The sequence below is a fragment of the Canis aureus genome, chromosome 5 (assembly GCF_053574225.1).
Source record: "Canis aureus isolate CA01 chromosome 5, VMU_Caureus_v.1.0, whole genome shotgun sequence".
NCBI classification, from domain to species: Eukaryota; Metazoa; Chordata; class Mammalia; order Carnivora; family Canidae; genus Canis; species Canis aureus.
This window is the reverse complement of record NC_135615.1, coordinates 74,241,132-74,266,127: the sequence shown is the minus strand read 5'-3', so window position 1 is coordinate 74,266,127 and position 24,996 is coordinate 74,241,132. Positions and strand designations below refer to the sequence as shown.

General features: G+C 39.2%; 1 long non-coding RNA gene across 1 annotated transcript; it reads left to right on the top strand.

Annotated features, from left to right (window-relative positions):
• The first annotated feature begins 446 nt into the window (after positions 1-446).
• Positions 447-18,730, top strand: LOC144314621 (uncharacterized). The gene is made up of 3 exons (XR_013380482.1): positions 447-1,119; positions 15,240-15,352; positions 18,105-18,730. It is a non-coding gene; the product is annotated as an uncharacterized LOC144314621 (long non-coding RNA).
• Positions 18,731-24,996: the final 6,266 nt, after the last annotated feature.

Genomic DNA, 24,996 nt, shown 5'->3' with positions numbered 1-24,996 from the left:
GGAGAAAGCCGTGTGGGGGAGGCGGAACGAGTTCCGGCGGAGGGCTCGGGCGCGCCCGATGGAGTGAAGCGCCGCGCGGTCGAAGCGCTCACGGAGTTAAAGTGGGCGGGAAAACCCGGAGCGGACTCTCCCTGACACGCCCAGGACCTCCCGTCCCATTTTTCGTGGGGGAAGGGGAAAAGAGCAAAGGAGAGAAACGTGTTTCCTTTCCCTGCCACCTAAAGCCCCACTGGAGAAAAAAAGGGACGACGCGCCACCATGGGGTACGCGCGGCAGGGCTCTCAGGCCCGGCGGGGCGAGGAGGGGTAGCGTGACTCCTCCTTCTCTAACGTCCGCACCGTCGGCGCTGGGCGCGCGCGGTCAGAAGCCCAGGCCTGTGAGCTGGAGGAGCTGGGCGCGCGCATGCGCGCGGTGGCGCGCGCTTCCCGCCCCTTTCCTGAGAGCGTTCGCTTCCCCCTCCCCCCACGTTCCTCTGCCGCCACCTCAGAGCCGCCCCCGCACCCAGCCCTCTCTTTTCGGGGGAGGTGGCCCGTCTTGCCTATCCACTGACTAACCCCTTCACCTCAGCTTCGCCCCGCCCCCCCGAGCTTCGGTACAAACTCCGCAGCTAGCGCTCGGCTTTCACATTCCCGCCTCCGCCCTCTATTTCCCCTCCCAACCCTGAAGCACTTCCTGCGAACTGCCCTGTTCTCGCTCTTCTCAGCGCGCCGCCTACTCCTTGCCCCAACTGGATGGCTGCTTTCTCGTTGGCGGAGCCTCGGGGTTTGATCCTGTAATTCTTCCTGTCTCTAAGTGGCGATCGCCTGCTCCATTTTACAGATGGGGAAGTTAAGGCCCAGAGCTCTGACACGCTGGATTCTGAGGACTCCTCGAATTCTCCCCCCAAATCACACCATAACTGACACTGGAAAGATAAACCTTCGATTTCCTACAATTTTAAGCAACCTTGGAAAGAAAGCCAGTTGCCCATTCTAGATCTTGGGACCCTCAGTCCTACAGGGCAAGCCACAACAGACCAGTTAGCAAAAGCCATAGAAGCAATTTACCCCAAGTCAACCATGCAGCGTTTGCTACGTCAGAAGGGCCAATTCGAGATTTTAGACACATTAGAATTTAAAGGTGATAAGACGTTATTTGTTCAAAGTGAAATCGTTTTTTACCGTGTTGTGTAATGTTTTCTTGTAATTCTTGTAATTCTCTTAGTCCTCCCCCCATTCGAGATAATTTTTTAAGGTTTTGAAAACATTTTGATGGAATTTGTTTCCTCGATAAAAAAAAAAAAACTACCACTTTATTTTAAAAGTAACTTATCCTTTTTGTTGATGTGGTTGGTTATTATTATTTTTTAATATTTTATTTATTTATTCATGAGAAACAGAGACACAGGCAGAGGGAGAAGCAGGCCCCACACAGGGATTCGATCCTGGGTCTCCAGGATCACACCCCGGGCGGAAGGCGGCGCCAAACCGCTGAGCCACGCGGGCTGCGTGTGGTTGATTATTATTATCCTGAATTCTCCCTCTGCATAAAGTCAGTTCTTCCATGGACTTCAGCTCTAATTCAAGTAATATTGAGTCCGTGAGAGGCTTGCAAGAGATATCACAGAGAATCTTGAAGCACTGTAAACTTTCGGTGTACCACAGACTTTAAAGATATGACTGATTTAAAGGAAATAAGAGATCTGTGTAATTTTATGTATATCGAGAGATTCATTAATTCAGATTCAAACGTTGTTTCATTCCAAGCACTAAAAATATGGATGTTTTGTTACGTTTTGTTTGGAATGACTCTTTTATCATGATTTTCTTCTACTGTAAATATTTCTAAGTTATTTATTGGGTTCATGTCTTCTAAGCATAACCATGGTCTTAAGAACCAGTCCAGATTTGTTGCAAGAGTTTTTTGGTAAGTAGACTAAGAGTGTTGTGTGCTAACACTTTCTGAGCTTAGGTTTAGCAAATGGGTGATTGCTATGTGCGTAGATAGCACTGTTAGGTATTTTGTGGGTTAAAAAATTGGACAAGACAGGGCTTTTTTTTTTTTTTTTTTTTAAGATTTTATTTATTTATTTGAGAGAGAGACCAAGTAGGGGGAGGGGCAGAAGGAAAGGGAAAGGGACAAGCAGACTCCCAGATGATGGTGGAGCCTAAGGTGGAGCTCCATTCCAGGATCCCAAGATCATGACCTGAGCTGACGTCACATGATTTAATCGATTGAGCCACCCAGGTACCCCAACACAGGACTATTCTTAAAATACCATCTAGTAGTGGAGATAAAACTCTATCATAGGATCAAATTAGTGAAAATTTATTATTTCTAATTAATTCTTTTTTTAAAAATAACATAAGTTATATATTAACTTATGGTTTACAAAAATCTCGCCTTTTATTCATGTGTAGTTCTCAGGTTCTGATCATGCGGATCAAGAGACGGGAGCAATGAATAGTTAAGAACCATCTAAACAGGGCAGCCGGGGTGGCTCAGTGGTTTAGCACCACCTTCAGCCCAGAGTGTGATCCTGGAGACCCTGGATGGAGTCCCATGTCCGGCTCCCTGCATGGAGCCTGCTTCTCCCTTTGCCTTGCCTGTGTCTCTGCCTCTCTCTCTCTCTGTGTCTGTCATGAATAAATAAATAAAATCTTAAAAAAAAAAAAAAAAGGACCATCTAAACAGAAAGGAGCAGGAGTGGGCAGTGATTTAATGGAAATATGAATAATGACACAGTCCAATATTGAAAAATAAGATCATAGGAATGGCAGGAAAGAGAAATTTAAGTCTAAGGATGTCCAGATCTTCAGATTTTAAATGCTGACGAAAGATAGGAAAGCCTTAGAAATGATATGCTGTTTACCTTTGCATGAGTGTTCGCAAACCGTTTTTATTTCACGAAGGATAGAATAGTCTTGCATTTAAGCATTTGCCTACATACACAGATTTGCTGAGGAGTTTTAAGGAAGAGCAGTGGTAGAAAAGTAAAATCTAGTTTCCAGTGTAATTCAAACTTCCTAAAGCAGGAGTGGGATGAATCCTTTGATTAGTTTAGACAGACCCAAAACTCTTACCCACCCACCCGGGAAGAAAATAAATGACGAGTCAAGAGATTAAATGTAACTTAAATTTAAATACTTTTGACCAATTTAAAAAGCATTGCATTTGAACTTTATTATTCAAAGTTATTCTTCTAAAATGATTTTTTTAAGTTTTAGCTCCATTCAACTATTCTAAATGTGTCTGCTGGGCTCTTGCTTTTGCTTCCAGAGTTCACTGCAACTTCACCTTGATGTTATATCCTAGTCTGCAAACTGATGCCTCTCATAGGATTGGTGTGCTATAAGATAAGCAACTAGGTTTTCAGCTCAATTTCATTTTGTTTCTAACTTTTAAGTTCAGAAAGTTAAATTATGAGAACCTCAAGAACAGTCTTTCTTAAGTAAAATGAAAAAATTACAAAAGAAAACATACTAGTTTTTATTAAATCTAGAGATGGTTTTCAGAATTCCTATATGTTAAAAAAAGGGAATTCTTTAAAAAAATTTTTTGGAAGATTTTATTTAATCATTTGAAAGAGAGTAAGAGCAAGAGAGATCACAGAGGGAGAAGGAGAGGAAGAAGCTGACTCTGTGCTAAGCAGAGAGCCCAACATGGGGCTCGATTCCAGGACCCTGAGATCAGGACAAGAGCCAAAAGGCAGACGCTTCACCAACTGAGCCACCAAGGCACCCCCCAAAAATAATTCTTGTATGGGACTGTATTTGTTACTCATAATCTGCAATGGTACCACATAGACATTAGAATCAAGCTGCTTTGGTGCATAAGCACTGATCTGGGAGCACAGTGGCACACTCTGATTTCTTAAGGGAAAATCACAGTGTAGACTAGAAAAATGGACACACGTCATCTCCTTTATTCTAATGGAATTCGGGCTTTTTTCTTCTCCTTTATTGTCAACTTCTTTGCCATATAGTATAAACAGATCCTTATTGTTGGTCCTGCATCCAAGCTAGAAGTCATAAGGCTTCCATTTCTTCAGGCATTTTAGAAGCCACAGTTTGAATAGTTGCCTATGAAGTCTTTTCATTCACCAAGTCTTTTTTTTTTTTCTCAAGATTTTATTTATTTGAGTGAGAGATCACAAGCAGTGGGGAAGGTTAGAGGGAGAAGCAGACTCTCCACTGAGTGGGGAACCTGATACAGGGCTTGATTCCAGGACTCTGAGATCATGACCTAAGGTGAAGGCAGTTTCTTAATTGACTGAGCCATGGAGGCACCCTTCACCAAACCTTCTAAAGGTGACTTTTCTGGCTACTGCCTCTGACTGCATTCTTTGTGGGATCCTGGCTATGTCATTCCTCTTATTTGGGCTTCAGTTTCTCTACGCTGAGTCTGGCTGGATCCACAACCAACTCCAGGCTATTCTTCAGGAGGCTACTTTTTTGCCTTGGTGCTCCAGGGCTCTGGACTCCTAAAGCAATTTTTTCTTTTACTCAAATAGGTGTCTTTTCAAATTTTATCTAGTTTTTATATATTGATGGGATAACTTTTATGTTGGAGGATTGAAACTTTGGGCTTGAATCATAATGTGATGTTATGGTAGGGCCTTAGGGAGATTACAATAAGACTTATATCAAGGGTTCTAAACCTGGCATCCAGGATAGAATCTGTTAGGTCCATGAACATAGATGGGGAGGAAATTACACCTTTATTTTCACTGATATTGAAATTTAGCATTTCCTTTTAGTATGAACATTAGTAACAAAATCACAGCAATATTAGCAATACTGGAACTTGTGAATTCCACTGATGGAAATCACAGATCATTTCCTATCACACTGTAGTTGTTGTGGACATGTTGATATAGTTTGCACTCTTTACTACTAGATCTTGTTATTTAATGTGTTAATAAACACATTGTGTTGTAAATTTCTAGTATTTTGATAACAGTTTTGGTATAATAGGTTTCCTTATTTTTATAAGAACATTTTTTAAAAGAGTTTATTTATTTGACAGAGAGAGAGAGCACAAGCGGAAAGGAGGGGCAGAGGGAGAGGGAGAAGCAGACTCCCTGCTGAGCAGGGAGCCTGATGTGGGACCTGATTCCAGGACCTTGGGATCATGACCTAAGCCGAAGGCAGATGCCTAACCAACAGAGCCACCCAAGTGCCCCACAAAGTTCTTTTTGAAAAAATTTCTTTATTTATCTTGTGGGGATGGTGGGTAGAGGGAGAGGGAGAAAGAATCTTAAGCAGACTCTGTGCTGAGCGCAGAGCCTAAGGTGGGGCTCTGTCTCATGACCTCAAGATCATGACCTGAGTCAAAAGCAAGAGTCCAAAGCTTAACCAACTGAGCCACTCAGAAACCCAGGTTTCCTTTGTAAACCTATGTAATATTCTCTGCAATTATTTAATACATTAAAAAACATTCTGACAAGAGGTCTATAGGATTTTCCACACTGCCAAAGGAATCCATGGTACAAAGAAAGATTAAGAACCCCTTCTTTAATAAAAATAACTTGTATTAGTAATGGATTATAAACAATTGAATAAAATAAGAGTCTATGATTCCACACTGTTATAAATAAGTAAAAAAATCATTAGATAAATGTAGGAAAATTGAAGACTTTTTTTTAAGACTATTTATTTGAAAAAAAAAAAGACTATTTGAGAGAGAGCATAGGCAGGAGGAAAGGCAGAAGGAGAAAGATAGGGAGAGATAGAAGCAGACTCACCACTGAGCCCAATGTGGGGATCAATCCCAGGCCCCTGAGATCATGGCCTGAGCCAGTCAGATGCTTAACCAACTGAGCCACCTGGGCACCCAAAAGCTTTTCCTATCAGTAGGATGACAACTAATAAATATAAATGGAATAATGGAGTAAGAAACTCATTTGTAGGGGCTAAAACTGGTAGGTGAAAGTTAGATGAGGAGCAGGATATTTACATGTTAAAGTATATCTCCATAAACTATTTAATAGTTATAAAGGGAAAATAGTGGAGGACCCTCTTTAACACCACCTTAACCAAGTCATCAAGCTTACATCACTGATATGAGGACAAACTGACTTTATGTATCTCTTAATAAGAAGCACTGAGGACACAACATCACTTCACTGATAATCCTGCCAAAAATATACAAACTGAATCCGATCATGAGGGAATGCCAGACAAACCCAAATTGAGAACCATTTTACAAAATAACTGGTCTGTACTCTTCAAAAATGTCAAGGTCAGGAAATGAAAAGAAAAGCTGAGGAATTGGTCCAGATTAAAAGAGGCAAAAGAGACATGACAACTAAATGCAATATGTGACCTTAGATTTGATCCTGGACTAGGAAAAAAAAAACACCTAAATAATGTTTTTAGGACAACTGACAAAATTTAACATGGATTGTGAATCAGATAATAGTATTGTGTTAGTGTTAAGTGTCCTAATTTTTGTGTCTATACTATAGCCACATAAGAGAATAGCCTTGTTCTTAATAAATAACACACTGGGGGATCCCTGGGTGGCTGAGTGGTTTGGCACCTGCCTATGGCCCAGGGCGTGACCCTAGAGTCCCGGGATCGAGTCCCACGTCGGGCTTCCTGCATGGAGCCTGCTTCTCCCTCTGCCTGTGCCTCTGCCTCCCTTTCTCTTGTGTCTTTCATGAATAAATAAATAAAATCCTTTAAAATAAATAAATAAATAAATAAATAAATAAATAAATAAATAAATAAATAAAAACACACCGAAGTATTTAGGAGTAAAAGAGTATAAGTTCTCTAAGTCTCAAATGGTTCAGAAAAAAATACATATATTTATAAGTTCATATGCAAAGATATAATAATAAAGCAAATGGAGCAAATATAAATAAAATTTGATTAGGATAAAGGAATTAGGGGAGCTACTTCTACTATTCTTCAAATTTTCTGTCAGTTTGGAATTATATTGCTTTAGATCGTTTGCTCTAACTCCTCACTTTGAAGAGGTGAAAATTCAGAGTTTGGAAGGTGAAGACTTGCTCAAGGTCATACAACAAGTTAGTGACAGAGTTAGGGGCAAAACTCAGATCTCCAGAAGTCAGTCTGCTTTTTACAACACCGACTGAATCCTTTGGTGTTTGTGTTTGGATGGCAAAAATTGAGCCACCCCTTTTTACTTCTCTTTTTAGTGTCTTGGTTCCTTAGAGCTAGTTCCTCTAGTAGAGAACCACAGTATCATAACTAAATGCCTCTTTCAGTTCCTTCATGATTAGGCAAGGATCAGTTTGAAGTTTCTGAGCTGTACAGTTGGGGGACCCCTATACTCTTGTAGGTTCAACATCTTACTGCCAACCTTTTCTGTACATGGTGGGTTTCTTTTATATGATATTATTTGTACCCCTTCTCCTATAGAGTGATGGTGTATTATTGTTTAAATTTTCCATAGGCCACTCCATTTCAATGTCTCTTCAATACTATGTATACTAAAGAAAATTGTAGGTTTTCATTTCTGTGATTCTATGATTCAGTTTTCTTGTAGAAAATTAAGGCATAATATAGGGGAAAAAAGGGGGATATAGCATCTTAGAGTTATAGTCTTAAGGAGAGTAATCTAACCACAATAATAGATGGTGGGGGGCATTTAATAGTTCTACTAGTTACTGAGTAATATCAGCTTCATAAAAATTAATAACTCAAATCTATTGTTTTATATGTAAATAAGTTAATTATCATCAATATGAAGACTCCTTGTCTCCAATGGGATAATGGAAAATTTTTAAGTTGAACCATATGAAATTGCCATTTTTGTAACAACTGAGTATCAGCAGTGGGCTGTGAACACATTATTAGGTATCAGCCTAATAGCAGTGAGCACATTATTAGGTCTATTTTAGGTTATTAAATTAGGTTATTTTCCCTTTTCTTACAGCATCAATAGAAAAATGGAGAGTGTTCATATGGTATCTGCTCTTGAGTCTTCAGCTTCTCAGTTTCTTTTCTTACCCTAGCTGTTCCTGTCCTCACACTCTCTGTGAGATTCTTGCTAGGCCTCAGATTCCTCCAAATTTCCATCTTGGCTTATATTACCTTCCACTACTTGGGAGCCTTCCATCAATTCTTAGAAAGTTAGAGATGGAATATCAGAGGCAGTTTGTTCAATCTCCTTATACTTTAGATGAGGAAACAGAAGCTAGCATCATAAAGCTGATATCTGAGAGATGTGGCAAGAATGCAGTATCCTGACTCCCAGTACACTGGTCTTTCTATCTCAATACCTGTGTTCTATCTGCATCTTCTATTTCCTGCAGCCTGACTATATGGACTTTTGTCTATCTGTCAATCTCTTTCTCTTTCCTACCCTTATCTTACTTAGTTCTCAATTCTCAATCACCTGGATCTTCCTTATTTCCTCAGTTTTGCGTTCAGCGGGGAGTTTGGATAAGCCCTGACTGATGGATGTAAGAAGTTAATGGAGACTTTGTTTTAAGGCCAGTGTTTGTATTTTCTTCCGTCTGCCCATATAGTTTTTCTAGAAACAGTCTTTGGGTTTCTTTTTGTTGTTGTTAAGATTTTATTTATTTATTCATAAAAGACACAGGAGAGAGAGAGAGAGGCAGAGACACAGGCCGAGGGAGAAGCAGGCTCCATGCAGGGAGCCTGACATGGGACTTGATCCCAGGTCTCCAGGATCACACCCTGGGCCCAAGGCAGCGCTAAACCACTGAGCCACCTGGGCTGCCAAGTCTTTGGGTTTCTTTTATTAGTTTATCTCCCACTCTCATTCCCAAACTCACCCTCATTCTCACCTCCCCGCCATCTTTTTATGTGTAAACCAAACCTTTGTTGAAAGCAATTTATGGCAAAGTTGTACAATTTTCTTTTGAAAATAAAAAATGGATACATATATGGAATATCTCTGGTCTCTTCCTTTTTGAGCTTTAATCACCTTGTTATTCATATACCTGATTTGGAAAAATGAAGACGAGAAAAGATTGTTCATCTGTGGTAAATGGTGTTACCATCAATTATTGTAAATGGGTTTTTAGACACTTAATGATTCTGTCTAATAAAGTAACAACCCTTCATTCTCTAATTTTATCACCTACGAACTTGCAGAGTTTTCTCCAATTATCAGTTGTTCCTGTTAGATAGCCAGAGCTGCAAAGATGTATTTATTTCAGGGTTCTTTCACAATTATGTAGTGAAACTGAGATGTAACAAACAGATTTATTAGTAGGTGCTTTATCAGATATAAAGGAATCAATTGTCCATTACTCATGCCTCTATTCTGCAGTTATTTCCTATAAATACAGTGGAAAATACATTTAAATTTTTTTCACTTTAGCTTATTTTACAAAATAAAGTACTTTTACAAAAATTATTTGTTTAATTTGCTCCAGGACTCTAGAGAAAAAGAGCTTTACTAATAAACTTTAAAGAATGACACTGTTAATAACTACCCTTTCAGATTTCTTCTTGACTAAAGAGTTTAGCTGATGCACCTGACTTAGTGAAGCAGCTACCTACATCCATTATACTTGTTCAGAATTTACCAATCTCTTAAAAAACTTTTTCAAATGTTTTCATCTTCACAAAAATTTGCTAATAAGATGGCCAAGATGATCTTTTCTTCTCTTTTAGTCACTCAGTACATTATACATAGCAGTTTATCAAGCCAGCTAGATTCTTTGAGATACTACTAGGTGTTCAGAGTGAAATAAAGTAAACACCAAATATTATATCCCTCTCTTGAATATATTTATAATTCAAATATGAATATATTATGAATGAATATTAAAGTCTCTGAGAAGGTCTGCAATAAAAGAAATCTGCTTAATTTGTTTAGTCCATTGTACTTCGTAAATACTTTCTAAATTGCAAGTTGTAATTCAACTGTCACTTTCTGCATGAAGACTTTCATGACTCCTTCTGGCAGTATCCAATGTCTCCACCACTGAATTCACATAGCTCAGAGTTACATTTAAAGTGCTAATTCTGGTTTCTCTTCAGATCATATAAATCTTTCGCCTTTTACATTATAAAGTGCTATAAAAATTTAGTTTCTATTAATATTATGATGTAATCTTTTGATTGTAAGCAACAGAAACCTCATCTCAAACTGGCTAAAACAATTAAGGGAATTTACTAGTCATCAATTGAAAACTCAGGCAAAGTTTGGTCCTCAGTATTGAGGCTCCATGATACTACCAAAGACCTGGTTTCTTTCCATTTCTTTTTCAAAATATTTGATTTTCCAAAATGTGCTCAAGATGGCTTAATATGCTCAATCTCAATATGGCTGTAGCAGTTTCTAGGAGGCTATATGTCTTCCCTCATGTCTAGTAGTAAAAGAACATCTCTCAAGGGAGCTACTTCAGAATAACTAAGATGCATCTTTCCCAGAAGCCTCCAGCAAAGATCTTTTCATATCTCATTGGTTTGAATTAAGGTCACTTACCCGTCACTGAACTAATCAATGTCCATGGAGATAGGATGTGCTGGACTTAAGCCAAATATATCTACCCTGGATTTGAGTGTGAAGTCAGCTTCCTTGGAAACTTCTTTATGTTATTACACATAAGAGAATATGGTACTGTTAATTTTTTAAGTTTTTCTTTTTTTTTAAGATTTTATTGTTTATTCATGAGAGACAAACAGAGAGGCAGAGACACAGGCAGAGGGAGAAGCAGGCTCCCCGCAGGGAGCCCTGATGCAGGACTCAATCCCCAGATCCGGGATCACTACCTGAGCTGAAGGCAGATGCCCAACCACTGAGCCACCCAGGCGTCCCTTTAAGGTTTTATTTATTTATTCATGAAAGGCACAGAGAGAGCAAGCGGCAGAGACATAGGGAGAGGGAGAAGCAGGCTCCCTGTGAGGAGCCCAATGTGGGACTCACTCCCTGGACCCTGGAATTATGACCTGAGCCAAAACCAGACGCTCAACCACTGAGTCACGCAGGTGTCTTGGGTACTGTTATTAATAAGAAGGAGGAATAGGCACTGGGAAGCCAAAACCAATAAAACTCCACTACGGGATGCTTACTACATTCCATTACTTCTGTGTCAATACATTGATACACAGTAATTCATACATAATTAGTACATTAACTTAGTTCATACAAAATCTTGTACACAAATGTTGATAACAGCAATATTCGTAATAGCCTAAAAGTGGAAACAATCCAAGTGTCTTTCAATTGAATGGATAAACAAAATATGGTATAGCCATATAATGGAGGATGCCTGGCTGGCACAGAAAGCATGTGACTCTTGACCTTGGGGTCATGAGTTTGAGCCCCACATTGGGTTTAGAGACTACTTAGATAAATAAAACTTTTAGAGGGATCCCTGGGTGGCTCAGCGGTTTGGCGCCTGCCTTCGGCCCAGGATGTAATCCTGGAGTCCCGGGACCGAGTCCCACATCAGGTTCCCTGCACGGAGCCTGCTTCTCCCTCTCCCTCTGCCTGTGTCTCTGCCTCTCTCTCTCTCTCTCTCTCTCTCATGAATAAATAAATAAATAAAATCTTAAAAAAAAAAAAAAAAAAAAGCAATAGGGGATGCCTGGGTGGCTCAGTGGTTGAGCATCTACCTTCAGCTCAGGGTGTGATCTCAGGGTCCTGGGATCAAGTCCCACATAGGGATACCTGCAAGGAGCCTGCTTCTCCCTCTGCCTATGTCTCTGCTTCTCTTTCTGTGTCTCTCATGAAGAAGTAAATAAAATATTTTTTTAAAAATGCAGTGGAGGGCAGCCCCGGTGGCGCAGCGGTTTAGCGCCGCCTGCAGCCTAGGGCGTGATCCTGGAGACCCAGGATCTAGTCCCACGTCGGGCTCCCTGCATGGGGCCTACTTCTCCCTCTGCCTGTGTCTCTGCCTCTCATTCTCTCTCTGTGTATCGATGAATAGATGAATTAAAAATCTTTTTTAAAAATACAATGGAATATTATTTAGAAATAAAAAAAGAATGAACTACTGAAACTTGCGACAACATGGATAAAGCATGAAAACATTATGTTCAATGTAAGAAGCCAGTCTAAAAAGGCCATATATTGTATGATTCTGTTTATATGAAATGTACGGAGTACAAAAATTCATAGAAACAGAAAGTAGATTAGTGGCCAACACAGGCTAGGGGGAGGTAGAAATGGAATGTGGTTGCAAAGTAGATACAAAGTTTCCTTGGGGGTAATGAAAATGTCCTGGAGTTAGGTAGTGGTGATGCTTGCACAATTTTGTGAATATACTCAAAACCACTGAATTATATGCTTTAAATTTATTTATTTTTTAAGATTTTTATTTTTAAAAATAATCTCTTCATCCAACATAGGGCTTGAAGTAATAATCCTAAAATCCAGAGTTGCATGCCCCACAAATTGAGCCAGTCAGGCACCCCTGTACACTTCAAATTTAAATGGTAAATTTTGTAGTACATGAATTATATTAATTCAAAAAAGTATATACATCTATACCTTGAAATTAGAAGCTCATTTTCACCTTTTATTTTCAAACCCCCTCACCCCATGGCAACCCCAGTGCCTTACACATAGCATGTTCTCAAAAAAATATTTGAATGAGGGGCGCCTGGGTGGCTTAGTCGGTAAAGCATCTGACTCTTGATTTTAGCTCAAGTCTTGATATCAGGGGCTTTGGACTGTATGCTCAGTAGGGAGTCTGCTTCAGTCCCTCTCCTTCTCCATCTGCCCTTCCCTAACTCCCTCTCCCCCCACCTCTAAAATAAATAAATAAATCTTTACAAAATATATTTGAATGAATGAGTGGAAAATTAAATTGAAGTAATTGATTATATTTTTATCATTAGGATCTAGAAAGACATTTACCTAGTTCTCTCCTTAAATTAACAACATATATGAATGCAGATAAACATCCTTGATTTATTTTGTTATTTGTTGGGACACTTGGGTGGCTCAGTGTTTCAGCGTCTGCCTTTGGGCCCAGGCTGTGATCCTAGGATCTGGGTCGATCGGGCTCCTTGCGGGGAGCCTGCTTCTCCCTGGGCCTGTGTCTCTGTGTCTCTCATGAATAAATAAATATTAAAAAAATTATTTTGTTATTTGTCACTTGTACAGATACCATTTGGTCATGTGTCTTTACAGAATTGAGCCAGTTAGTCCACGTTTTCCGAATTTCCACAGTATTTATTTTCTTGACATATAGAAATTGCTTTCACTTCATTTTCAGCTTTGAGAGTTTAACTGGAGCTCTGAATTTGTTTTGTTCCATTACTGCTTATAGTATTTGTGTTATTTCTTAAAATTATTATCTTAGGTTTGTGTTTCTTCTCTAGAGGGCTTTCATCATATTAGCACCTTTCAAGTTAATGGTCTCTGTATTTATCTTCACAAAGGCAGGATGTGGAGGAACCTATGTGTGCAGGTGGAATTATTGGTAATGCAAATGATCATGAGTCTGAAGAAAGAAGGTCAGAAATAAATTTATCTTCTAAGTTCATCCTGGCTTTATTTAAAATGGCCACTCCACCTCCTTGCCACCCCAGATTATAAGTAAGATATAGAGCCTGCTTAACTCTCCCATTCAGAAACATTAGATACTTTTTTTATTTTTATTTTTATTATTATTTTTTTTCATTAGATACTTCTTGTAGCACTTCCATCATGAGGGTTGGGTGGGGCATATAGAGCAGCAGATGCTGCTAGTCTTGATTTGAGATTTCCAAGAAACTTTCTGCAGTAACTGTCCTTGTACCATAAATCTGGCTTTTAAGAGATGACAGTTCTAGTATGGTCAGTAAATCTTTATTCTGAGCTAGAGAAGTACTCTTTTATTCTTCTTTCCAAACTTTTAACTTTTTACAAATTTCAAATCTTTTATTTTTTTTAAGAGATTTATTTATTCATGAGAGACAGAGAGAGAGGCAGAGACATAGGCAGAGGAAGAAGCAGGCTCCATGTGGGGAGCCTGATGTGGGACTAGATCTCAGAACTCCAGGATCATGCCCTGCTGAGTCAAAGGCAGAGGCTCAACTGCTGAGCCACCCAGACGTCCTTAACTTTTTACAAATTTCAATTCTACATGGAGATGAGAATAATGCCCTGACCATGCCATATACCTTCATCTAAAGTTATCAATGTTAGCATTAATATTTTACCTTATTTACTATATATGTATATGTATATATCTATTTAAAATACACACACATATACTTTTAAAAATATTTTAAGGGCAGCCCTGGTGGCTCAGCGGTTTGACACCGCCTTCAGCCCAGGGCCTGATTCTGGAGACCCCAGATCGAGTCCCACGTCGGGCTCCCTGCATGGAGCCTGCTTCTCCCTCTGCCTGTGTCTCTGCCTCTCTCTCTCTCTCTCTCTCTCTCTCTCTCTCCCTCTCGTGGGTGAATAAATAAAAATCTTTAAAAAAATAAAATAGGGATCCCTTGGTGGCTCATTGGTTTAGTGCTTGCCTTCGTTGCAGGGTGTGATCCTGGAGTCCTGGGATTGAGTCCCACGTCGGGCACGCTGCATGGAGCCTGCTTCTCCCTCTGCCTGTCTCTGCCTCTCTAATTCTCTCTCTCTATGAATAAATAAATAAAATATTTTTAAAAAGGTTAAAAAGGGATCCCTGGGTGGCGCAGCGGTTTGGCGCCTGCCTTTTGCCCAGGGCGCGATCCTGGAGACCCAGGATCGAATCCCATGTCGGGCTCCCGGTGCATGGAGCCTGCTTCTCCCTCTGCCTGTGTCTCTGCCTCTCTCTCTCTGACTATCATAAATAAATAAAAATTTAAATAAAAAAAAAAAGGTTAAAAAATAAAATAAAAAATATTCTAAGAAGCTTTCAAAAGTAAATTGCAAGTGGCAGGCATAATGGCACTTTTTGTTTTTTTTTTTAATTTTATTTATTTATTTGACAGAGAGAAAGAGCACAAGCAGGGAGAGTGGCAGGCAGACGGATAAACAAATAGCTAGCAAGGAAGTGTTAGGAAGGAAACCAGAGATGGAGCAAGTGGTTGATTACACCTTGAGCACACTCTTTCTTCTTTTTTTTTTTTTTAAGATTTTATTTATTTATTCACACAGAGAATGAGAGAGAGACAGACAGACAGAGGGAGAAGCAGGCTCCATGCAGGGAGCCCAATGTGGGACTTGATCCCGGGACTGCAGGATCACACCCTGGGCCAAAGGCAGGCACTAAACCGCTGAGCCACCAGGGATCCCCAAACACACTCTTTCTTTTCTTTTCTTTTTTAAAAGACTTTATTTATTTATTTATTTATTTATTTATTTATTTATTTATTTATTTATTTCAGAGAGACAGAGACACAGGCAGAGGAAGAAGCAGGCTTCATGAAGGGAGCCCAACGTAGGACTGGATCCCAGGTATCCAGGATCACGCCCTGAGCCAAAGGCAGACACCCAACCGGTGAGCCACCCAGGCGTCCCGACACACTCTTTCTTAAAGAGCAACTGGCCACTTCTGTAATATTTTTCCCAAAATGTTTAACTTTTTTTTTTTTAAGATTTTATTTATTTATTTGAGAGAGAATGAGAGCCAGAGAGATCACAGAGGGAGAAGCAGACTCACTGCTGAGCAGAGAGAGAGCCCAATGCAGGGCTGATCCCAGGGCCCTGAGATCATGATTGTGATCTGAGCTGAAGGCAGATGCTTAACCAACTGAGCCACCCAGGAGCACCTGAAATGTTTAACTTTAATCATAAATAAATAATCAGGGATCCCTGGGTGGCGCAGCGGTTTGGCGCCTGTCTTTGGCCCGGGGCGTGATCCTGGAGACCCGGGATCGAATCCCACGTCGGGCTCCCGGTGCATGGAGCCTGCTTCTCCCTCTGCCTGTGTCTCTGCGCCTCTCTCTCTCTCTGTGACTATCATAAATAAATAAAAATTAAAAAAAAAATAATCAGATTAATAAAGAGACTTGAGGACAAAATGTAATCCCGAATCAAAAAAAAAAAAAAAAAAAAGAAAGAAAGAAAGAAAAGGGAAAAAAAGGAAAGAAAAAAAAGCCATAAATTATGAGGAAAACTGGGAAAATTTAAATATGGATCATATACTTGGTGGTAAAATTGTGTCTGTGTTAAATTTTGTAAGAATGACAATTGTAGGGCACCTGGGTGGCTCAGTTGGTTAAGCGTCTACCTTTGGCTCAGGTCATAATCCCAAGGTCCTGGGATCAAGTCCCACATCAGGCTTCCCATGGGGAACCTGCTTCTCCCTCCACCTATGTCTCTGCCTCTCTGTGTTTTTCTTTAATAAATCTAAAAAATCTTAAAAAAAAAAAAAAAAGAGGTAAAAATGGGGGGAGGGGACTGGAGAGGGAGGTGGGCAAAGTGTGAAGTAGCCATAAAGCTAACTAATGAATTTGAAGCCTTGTTTTCCAAGCATGAAAACAAAACAAAAAAACAAATCAGAATCTGAAAGTACTAAATCTAATACTTTCTTTTCTAGTAAAAGAAACTAGGAAATTGCCTCTAAAATGATATCATTGTCTACTCACTCTCAAAGCATATCTGTATTATTTATTTTTAGCAGGAAAAGGAAAAACGTTTTTTTTTTTTTAAAGATTGTATTTATTGGGGTGGGTGGGGAGGGGTTGTGGGGCTGGGGCCTTGCTTCCCCTCCACCCCCCTCCCCTGGTCCCCTATCCCTGGGGCCGTTTGTTAAAAAAGAGTAATAAAAGGATTAAAAAAAAAGATTGTATTTATTTATTCATGAGATATACAGAGAGGAGCAGAGACACAGATAGAGGGAGAAGCAGGTTCCTTGCAGGGAGCCTGATGTGGGACTCGATCCCAAGACCAGGATCACGCCCTGAGTCAAAGGCAGACACTCAACCGCTGAGCCACCCAGACATCCCAGGAAAAAGGTTTTTATAACTTTTAGTAAGGTCTAGTGAAGGGCAAACCACTGAAATAAGTTATTTTTTGGAGTTGGAATTTTATGGAATCATGTATCGTAAGATCTGAGGAAACCTAGAAAAAAGTTGTTCTTTACTCACATTTATTCATTTCTTCAACAAATATTTGTTGAATGTGCCTGGTACAATTTTAGGTAATATCAGCAAAATAGTAACAATAATAATAGTAATAATAATAATAATAATTCCTATCTATCAGGATAGAATAATTGCTATGAAAAGATTTATGCACATTACAAAGAGCATATAGAGGAAGAGGTGTCTTTTTATTTGTTTTTGTTTGCTTGTTTTTGAGATAAGAGTTGAAAAAGGAGTTTCCCTAGTGAACAGAGGGGAACAAATCCTAGGCTGAGGAGACAGCACATGAAAAAGCACAGGAATATGATATAGGAGGGTACATTTAAAGAACATCATGTAATTTGGTATATATTAAATATGCCAATCATTTCTTCTATGCTCATATTCCCTTCTTAGGAAACTGCCCTTCTCAAAGCTAGTGAATGCTGTGCATATTAAACGACCTTCAACCCCTGGCCACAAGAGCAGAAATGGGCCCTTGACTGGAGCTAATAAGATTTTCTCTTTTTTTAAAATAAAGATTTATTGGGGCAGCCCGGGTGGCTCAGCAGTTTAGCCTACCTTCAGCCCAGGGTGTGATCCTGGAGACCTGGGATCGAGTCCCATTTCGGGCTCCCTGCATGGAGCCTGCTTCTCCCTCTGCCTGTGTCTCTGCCTCTTTCTCTCTGTGTGTCTCTCATGAATAAATAAATAAAATCTTTAAAAATGTTTTAAAAATAAAGAGTAGGCTGACTTCATGTCATCTAAGCAGTCCAAAAAAATCTCAGGTGGGCAGCCTGGGTAGCTCAGCGGTTTAGAGCCGCCTTCAGCCCAGGGTGTGATCCTGGAGAACCGGGATCGAGTCCCACGTCAGGCTCCCTGCATCTCCCTGCATGGGGCCTGCTTCTCCCTCTGCATGTGTCTGTGCCTCTCTCTCTCTCTCTTTCTCTCTGTGTCTCTCATGAATAAATAAAATCTTAAAAAAAAAAGATTCTCAGATACTGACTTTAGGATAAAATTCTTTAAAAAAACAAAACAAAACAAAACAAATCTCAGGGCCTAAACTTGTATTAAATTGGCTGTAATTGCTAGTTGCAAGAGTAAATAAAAATCCTCTTTGAAGAAAAATATCATCATCCGTAGCTTCAAATTATTTACATGAAAAATTGCTTTTTTCAAATACAGTGTCCAGAGCAACGATAACCAGGCACACAAAGAGACAAGACACCATGAGTAAGTAAGAGAAAAAACAGATAATAGAAACAGTCTCACAGGGCAGCCTGGGTGGCTCATCAGTTTAGCGGCGCCATCGGCCCAGGGGGGACCTGGAGACCTTGGATCGTGTCCCACGTCAGGCTCCCTGTGTGGAGCCTGCTTCTCCCTTTACCTGCATCTCTGCCTCTCTCTCTCTATGTGTGTCTCTCATGAATAAATAAATAAAATCTTAAAAAAAAAAAAAAAGAAACAGACTCAGAGATTCTGTATGTTGCAATCATTGGACACTAACTATAAAATGATTCTGTGTACTATGTTCAAGGAGATAAAAACCAAACTTGAAAAACTTGGCAGACAACTAGAAACTATGAAAAGTGACATAAAAGAGGTGCCTGGGTGGCTCAGCCAGTTAAGCTGCCAACTCTTGATTCCCCCTCAGGTCATAATCTCAGGGTTCTGGGATCAAGCCCCACATCGGGCTCCCTGCTCAGGTGGGGAGTCTCCTTTCCCTCTTCCCGCTTATGCTCTCTCTTTCTCAAATAAATAAAATCTTTAAAAAAAATAGAATATCTTAAGTTTTGACACTACCACATTACTTTACCAATTTTCATTTTCTTTAGCAATGTTTAAGAGTTCTCTTTACATTCTTTTTTTTTTTTTTTTTTTTTTTAGGATTTTATTTATTCATGAGAGACACAGAGAGAGGCAGAGACATAAGCAGAGGGAGAAGCAGGCTCCCTGCAGGGAACCTGATGTGGGACTCCATCCTGGGACTCCAGGATCATTCCCTGAGCCAAAGGCCAACACTCAACAACTGAGCCACCCAGGCATCCCTCTCTTCACATTCTTCCAATACTGAATTTATTAATTTTTTTAAGATTTTATTCATTTATTCATGAGAGACACAGGGGGAGAGAGAGAGAGAGAGAGGCAGAGACACAGGCAGAGGGAGAAGCAGGCCCCATGCAGGGAGCCCCATGCAGGACTGGATCCCAGATTTCCGGGATCAGGCCCTGGGCTGAAGGTGGCTCTAAACTGCTGAGCCACCCGGGCTGCCCCATCAAAGTTTTGTTATATTGCCAGTCTGAAGAATTAAAAATGGTATTTTAAAAGTCTACTTTGCATAAAAATGGACATGATCACGGAATAGAAAAGAGAATCCAGAAATAAACCTTTGCATATATGGTCAAATGATTTTTAACAAGGTATCAAGACCATTTAATGGGGAAAGAACAGTCTTTTCAACAAATTGTAGTGAGAAAACTGGATACAAAAGACTTACCTTATACCCTACACAGAAATTAACTAAAAATGGATCAAAGAGGGATCCCTGGGTGGCGCAGCGGTTTGGCGCCTGCCTTTGGCCCAGGGCACGATCCTGGAGACCTGGGATCGAATCCCACGTCGGGCTCCCAGTGCATGGAGCCTGCTTCTCCCTCTGCCTATGTCTCTGCCTCTCTCTCTCTCTCTCTCTGTGTGTGTGTGACTATCATAAATAAAAATTAAAAAAAAAATTAAAAAAATAAAAAATAAAAAAATAAAAATGGATCAAAGAGGTAAAATGTAAGTACAAAAATGATAAAACTCTTAGAAGAAAAAATAGAGGAAAAGCTTCATGTCGTTGGATTTGGCAGTGATTCTTTGGATATGATACAAAAACACAAGCAACAAAAGAAAAAAATAGATAAATTGAACTTCACCAAAATTCAAAACTTTTGTGCATCAAAAGATACCATCAGCAGTGTAAAAGACAACACACAGAATGGGAGAAAATATTTGCGAATCATATATCTAACAAGGAATTAATATCTAGAGTACATAAAGAACTTCCACAACTCAACAAGGACCAAAAAACAAAAACAAAAACAAAAAAACAAAAAACAAAAACCCTGAAACAACCCAATTAAAAAATAGACAAAGAGGGGCACCTGGGTGGCTCTGTTGGTTAAGTGCCTGTCTTCTGCTCAGGTCATGATTTCAGGGTCCAGGGATTGAGCCCCACATCAGGCTCCCATCTCAGCAGGGAGTCTGCTGCTCCCTCTGCCCCTCCCTTGCTCATGCTCTCTCTTATTCTCTCTCAAAGAAATAAATAAAATCTTTTAAAAAATGGTCGAAGGACTAGAATAGACATTTTTCCAAAGAAGATATACAAATTGCCAACAAGAACATGAATGATGCTCAACATCATTATTCATTAGGAAGATACAAATAAAAACCACAGTGAGATATCACATCATATCTGCTAGGATGGCTATACTATGAAAAAGAGGTAATAATTATTAGTAAGAATACAGAGAAATTGGAACCCTTATATATTGTTGGTGGGAATGTAAAATGGTAAAATATTTTAGAAAACAGGTTGGTGTTCCTTGAAAAACTAAAGAATTATGAGTTTGGGGGTTTAGGGAAAGAAAAATTGAGCTGGATTATAAATTAGGCAGCCTATGGCAAGATTTGAAACTGTAAAATTAGATGGGATCACCTAGGGCAAAGTATGGATAGAGCAGAAAAGAGCCAAAGGCAGAGTTAAACTTCAATAGTTAGAGGAAGAGGAGGATCCAACCAATATGATTGAAGTGTGACCAAGGAAGCAAGAAGAAAACTAGGAGAATGGAGTATTCTACAAACCAAGAAAAAAAAAATGACTTCAAGAATGGAATAATTAACAGTGTTGAATACTATTGAGAGGTTAAGATGAAAGTAGAGAGATTGCCATTGGGTTTGGTAAGATAGAAGTTATAATGACCTGGAAAAGGCAGTTTCAATAGAATGGTAGGGACAGGGATGTCTGAGTGAGTCAGTCAGTTAAGCAAGTGACTCTTGATTTCAGTTCAGGTCATGATTCCAGGGTTGTGAGACTGAGCAGGCCCATGATAGGTGTGGAGTCTGCTTAAGATTCTCTCCCCCTCTGCTCCTCTCCTGCCTCTCTTAAAAAAAAAAAAAGAATGGCAGGGACAAAAACTATGTTTTAATGGATTAAAGAGAGAATGGAGATGAGAAAGTAGGAAAAGCAAATATAGACACATACTTTGTGTAGTTTTGTAAAGAAATAGGGTGATAGGAGGGAGGTAGGACAGGGAAAATTTTAAAAATGTTTTTAAATAAAAACAAAAATTTCAATAGATTACATTATATGGTACAAAATGGTATATAATGAAAATCTCACTCCCATACCTTTTCCTCAATCACAGTGTTTTCGTCCCTCATTTCAATGTTTCCAGTCTCTCACAAATCTTTCTGGAAATATTCTCTGTATATATGAGAAAATACTTACATATATTTATTTTTTAAAGATTTTATTTATTTATTCATGAGAGATACACAGAGAGAGGCAGAGTGAGAAGCATGCTCCATGCAGCCTGATGTGGGAATTGATCCCAGGACTCCAGGATCATGCCCTGGGCTGAAGGCAGGTGCCAAATCGCTGAGCCACCCAGGGATCTCTATTTACCCAGGGTTCTATATTTAAATATATATGTATATATGTATGAATATATAGAAAATATGTATGTATTCATACATATATCTATGTATATCTATGTATGTATTCTCTATATATTCATACATATATACAATATATCCTATATATTGTATGTACATCTATGTATATATCTGTGTATATATTTTCTATATATTCATGTATATATATATTCTTCTATCTTCCCTCCTTTTAAACACACAAATGGTAGCTCACTGTACACTGTTTCTTCTCCTTTTCTATTTATCAATATATCTTGAAGATTGTTCTATTGGGATATAAAAATGTCTTCTGCTTTCTTTATGGTTGCATATGGCTTTTTTTTTTAAGATATTATTTATTTATTCATGAGAGACACAGAGAGAGAGGCAGGAGACATAGGCAGAGGGAGAAGCAGGTTCCATGCAGGGAACCCGATGTGGGATTCGATCCTGGGTCTCCAGGATCATGCCCTGAGCCAAAGGCAGAGGCTCAACTGCTGAGCCACCCAGACATCCCTGCAATAAGATAATTGCATTATTATACAATATTATACAATAATTTATTTATTTAATCCCCTAGTGATACCTACTGATTAATATTTAGGGGGTTTCCAATAATTTGTTATTACAAATAGAGCTGCAAATAATAATTTTATACATAGGTCTTTTCACATGTGTATAAATACTTATCTATAGGATAAAATTTCTTAGAATTGCTGAGTTAAAGGGTAAGTACATTTGTAAGTTTGATAGATATGGTGCCAAATGTTTTTTTTTTTTTTTTAATTTTTATTTATGATAGTCACAGAGAGAGAGAGAGGCAGAGACACAGGCAGAGGGAGAAGCAGGCTCCATGCACCGGGAGCCCGACGTGGGATTCGATCCCGAGTCTCCAGGATCGCGCCCTGGACCAAAGGCAGGCGCCAAACCACTGCGCCACCCAGGGATCCCCATGGTGCCAAATGTTTTTATATAATTTGTACCAATATATTTTCTACCAGCAATGATGAGGCCTGTTTCCCCATACTATATGTTAGCAATTTTTTTATCTTTTCCAATCTAGTAAGTGAAAATGATTTCTTGTACTTTTGATTTGCATTATTTTACTTTGAGTGAGGTTGAATATATTTTCAAAAGCTTAAAAGCTATTTTTATTTCTTTGAATTGTCACTTCCTCCCTTTTATTCATTCTTCTAATGAGTTGTTGGTCTTATTCATCTGTAGAAGCTCTTAATATATCAGGCACGTTAGCCCTCTGTGATATGAGTTACAGATATGTCTTTTCACTTTATTTATGTTTTCTCTCCAAAAATTTAAAATTTTTACATAGCTGAATTTATCTAGGTTTTGTATCATACTTTAAAAACCTTCCCCATTCCAAAAGGATTTTTTAAAAATTCCCAGAAGAGTTTTTTTGTTTTTGTTTTTGTTTTTGTTTTAAGTATGAGGAAGGTGTTAGTAGAACATATTTACATATTTTCAATAGAAAGGGAGGAATCAATGATGCAGGAGAGATTAGGGAAAGTTTCAGGAGCAAAGTCCATGCCTAGACTAAAGAGGATGGGACACAGAGCCTAAATGAATTAATTGGCCTTTAATAGGAATAGGGACACTTTCCCTTTGTTACAGGAAAGAAGACAGAGAATATGAGTGCTGATGGATATAGGATGGTCGATTTGGCGGTGAGAGGATGAGAGAATTCCTTTTTTTTTTTTTTTTAAGATTTTATTTATTTATTCATGAAAGACACACAGAGAGAGGCAGAGGGAGAAGCAGGCTCCATGCAGGAAGCCTGATGCAGGACTCGATCCTGAGACTCCAGGATCACGCCCTGGGCCAAAGGCAGGCACTAAGCCACTGAGCCACCCAGGGATCCCAGAATGAGGTAATTCCAACTGATTGCCTTTCTTTTCTCAGTGACACAGAAGGCAAATTCATTCACTAAGTTCAGGGTAGGAAGAGGGTTTAAGGCTTAAGGAGAGATGAAGATTTAGAAGGTTTAGAGGCTATGTTGGATTAGATGTTCTAACTTCTGTTCATTTCTTCTCCTCTTGAACAAAAGATAATTTATTTAACATTTTTATTAATACTATGATTTGACCTGATGAAATGACTTGGTTTCTCTTTGCAAAGTCCTTGAAGAATGCTTCATATGGTTAGAACAGTATCATATGGGTGATACCATAGTAGTTATCATTTGTATCACTACTAATTTACTAGTATCAGTAGTAGTAAATAACTTCCCCCTAATGTGCTGTGCATGGGTTCCTTGTTGGGTGAGCTTGTCTTCAAGGGGTGTTTGGGTTCACTCTTTAGATAACAACTGAAAGCTTCTTTACAAATAATTCATGTTGCATACTTACCACAAACCTGCTAAAATCTCGACAACTTAGCCTTCAGTTACTTGTTTTCCCTTTATTCACCTGGCATTTGTATGTCCCTAAAGACAGAATTTGAATGGGTTGACTTGCCATTATTTAGTACTGAATGCTGCTTTCGAAAACAGCTACTGCTACTGCCTCAACATTAGTTGGCTAATGTATATGTTGTTGCCTTTGGCTCATGTGTTAATCAACTGTGATAGCAAGGTTTGTTTCATTCAAAACAGGTTGTATGAGTCATAGCACTTGAAGAGGAAAGAACAGTTTGGATCACTTTGCCTAGAAGGGGGCCATGTACCTGGCAAGTCCAGATGGCTGCACGGACTCCTTTAGCCCTTCCAGCAAATTGCTTATATTCTTTGTCTCAGTAATTAATTCTACTTTTGGAAATCTAACCTAAGGAAATGATCCTTAGGAGGTAGTTCAGAGAGTGGTTAAGAACACACAGTCTCTGGAGTCAGATACACTTAGAATTGAATCCCAAGTGGTGGTGATGTTGAGTATGTATCCACTAGAGATTTATATTTTTTTTCCTCAAGTCATCATATGCAATTTTTAAAAAATGTCTTCTTTGGGATGCAATTCACATACCATAAATTTACTCATTTGCAGTATACAATTGAACGGTTTAAACATATTCACAGAGTTGTGCAACCATCACTACAATCGATTTTATTTTATTTTATTTTTTTAAAGATTTTATTTATTTATTCATGAGAGATACTGAGAGAGAGGCAGAGACACAGGCAGAGGGAGAAGCAGGCTCCATGCGGGGAGCCCGATGTGGGACTCGATACCCGGTCTCCAGGATCACACCCTGGGCCAAAGGCAGACGCTCAACCACTGAGCCACCCAGGCGTCCCTACAACCGATTTTAGAATATTTTCATCTCCTCAAAAGAAATCCTCTGTTCATTAATCACTCCTCATCTTATAGAACCCTACATAATCACTAATCTTTTTGTCTCTATAGATTTGCCTATTCTGGAATTTTCATGTAATGAAATCATACAATATGTGATC